At 46.1% G+C, this 2,864-nt stretch overlaps 1 pseudogene; it reads right to left on the minus strand.

Annotated features, from left to right (window-relative positions):
• Window positions 1-252: 252 nt before the first annotated feature.
• Window positions 253-2,458, minus strand: LOC111169250 (protein-L-histidine N-pros-methyltransferase pseudogene; annotated as a pseudogene).
• Window positions 2,459-2,864: the final 406 nt, after the last annotated feature.

Raw genomic sequence — 2,864 nt, forward strand, 5'->3', positions numbered from 1 at the left:
TTGGTTCCATGTGAAGTCACGACTATTGCTTTGCCTGGGAATGAGTCCCTACTGCAATTAAGTATAAAAAATATCTTCCATAATCAGAGTGTGACCTGCATTACTGAGTAAAGAGTTAATAAAAGTCCTCAAAGAGTTGGGTTTTTGTTTCTTAAAAACATTTCTTTTACACACTACAAAGAAATAATTAGTATTTTGGCTTTTAAAATTCCTACATGATATTTAGAATGGCAGACCCCAAAGGTCCTCCCTTCACATAATTGAGAACGCAGACCCTCTTCCGGAGCATACATTCTTGGGGTGGACTCTGAAGACTTCAACCTCCACGTGTTTGAGAACAAAGACAGCGTCATCCAGAACGTAGTAGTCATTATACATGTCACCTGCACACAGGTATGGCAGTCTAGTGAAAGCTTCGATAACAAAACCAGCTTTTCTGAAAACTTCGGGCAGACTATTCACTTGTTCTTCCCAATTCTGTCCCTTGATTTCCAAAATTTCTGATGGTTTATCCCACTTGCCACCTACGTTTTCCACATAGGGATGAAAAGGTAAGACCAGAGCAAGGATGACCCTGCCTCTAGTTGGCTCCAAGACACTTCTGATATCTTTTAACAAAGTCAGGGGCTGGTCACAGCGGTCCAGCAAATTCAAGCAGGTGATGACATCATACTGGACCCCTGTATTCTGCCGTTCACTTATTTCCTTAAGATGAATACTGGGTTAATGGAGGAAGTAAGGAGACATAGGTCAGACTAGGAGGGTAGATAATCTGAGACAGAGAGACCTTTCTGGACCCTCAAATCATATCATACCCTCAAATCACTGTTTATTATGCCCAGCCCTCTGCACAGTAACTTTGTTTTGTGGGCCTGATGACTGAATATTGTCATTGAGTCCTCTAGGACCCCCCAGTGCACAAACTAGGTACTAAAAGGCAGGTGAGAGATGGTACTCAGAGATGCCAGGCTTTGGGACAAATATAGGATGGAGACAGTTGTAGAGCTAGAAAGGGGGACGTCCCCCCATATTCGAGCGTGCATGCCTGTCCCCTTCTCAGCCTCCTGCTGTGTCCTTCATTCTCAGACGACATGCTCATGTCTTTGAATGCCTCCATCTCAAGGCCCAATGCTTTTTTCACCCCAGAATGAATCAGAGTAGATATGGCTTCCCAAGAGCAAAAGGGAATGGCATCCACCGATCACTGCAGGGACAGGCAAAGGAGGCTCCAGCAGTTGAAAATACGTTTGTAACAGATCACTGGGCAATATTCCAGTCTCATACTTCCACTCTGCCTACGTCCACCAAGACACAAGGTATCAGGAAAGTTGGCAGTGTAGTGCGATGAAGGCTTTGAAACACAACCCGCATTACACACCACATGCTGGAAGGTATCCAAGCCACAGTACCCTGTTGGGTTCATTTGCAAGTCCCTGAGTCCCAGGTTAATAGTACCAAACAATGGCCCTGACCCATCCATACAAAAAGAAGGCTGGCAGGCTCACAATCGTCTGTTCATTTAACTCACCCTTCTGAGAGCATCCAGGTATTACACGGGGGGCATGTGCAGGTGGTGAGCACAGGAACACATACGGCTCATGCATATTAACACACATGTACATATACACATGCACACATACACATATATTCATGCACACACACACACACATACACACACACTGCAAACTAGAAAAATCATCTGTCAGGCTGGTTCTTGGGTCAAGCCAACTGGCCTTGGCCTTCTCAGTCTGCTCCCAAAGCCAGAGAGTGCATCTCTGCAGTGCTCTGAGTAGGAAACACATTCTGTCTCCTGATGGCCACCTGAGCCTGAATTCTTTTGCCCAGCACAGCCTGGCCACTGTGGTTTGAAAGTCAGCAAGTCTGTGTCCCAGCCATGGAACAGAAGGCTTTTCACAGCCACCTGACCTGTGTCCGGGATGCTGTTGACTCCATGCTCCACAGCCCAGAGGCCCCACCCTGGCTCCCTTTGCCTTACGGCTCTGTTTCCTGCCATGTAACTCTCCTGCCCCATGATTCCCATCCGTCACTTGGCTGATGGGCAGCTGTCCGCTCTTACATCTCCTTATGTTCATTGAAGTATAGGTCCAGCAGGCAGAGCTGTCACACACAGTCTGGGTGAGGATGCCAAATGCCTATTTAACACACACCTGCATGCTTCCTGCTACACGTTGTGTAGGCAGGAGAGGGAGGCTCTTAAGAGCAAGAACTTTAGGAAGAAACTGATCTGGGTTTAAATCACCACTCTTTAACTATGTGTCCTTGGACACGATCGAATTGACCTTCATTTTTCTCAGCTGTAAAATGCGGATGAACAATGCCCATCTCATAGGGCAATTGTGAGGACCGAGTACGTCCTGAGCCAGTTCCAGGCACTTACCAAGGGCTCTGAAACGTTGGGTGTCACCATCGCCATCTTCATCATCATCATTGTTGTCATCTTCACTTCATGCTCTTCAACAGCAGAAAAAACACCTAAGAAATGCTTAGGACCCTCATAATGCCCTTTGCCCCCGCCACTTGCTCCTTTTAGCCCTGAAACGTCAGCTATTCTGAGTCCAGAAATCAAAAACATCTTTCTTCCAGCCAAAAAAAGTGGTTTTTTTTACTTATTTATGTTTGCTGTGCTTTGTTAGTTTAGGGAAAGGGAATGAACATTTACTAAGAAGCAAACACATCCCAGGCACTTTATAGAGGTAAAAGTTTAAAAAACACTCCCACAGAATTTGAGTTGCATATGCAAGTGGAACTTTGAGAGGACAGGTCTGCTGGGTGAGGGGCCGGGAGATCCACTTCCAGAAGAAGAAAGAGGCCAACCCATGTGTATGTTGTAAACAGAAGGGGAG

Source organism: Delphinapterus leucas, chromosome 1 (assembly GCF_059928025.1).
Source record: "Delphinapterus leucas isolate spDelLeu-1000000601 "Yukka" chromosome 1, BTC_Dleu_Yukka2, whole genome shotgun sequence".
NCBI classification, from domain to species: domain Eukaryota; kingdom Metazoa; phylum Chordata; class Mammalia; order Artiodactyla; family Monodontidae; genus Delphinapterus; species Delphinapterus leucas.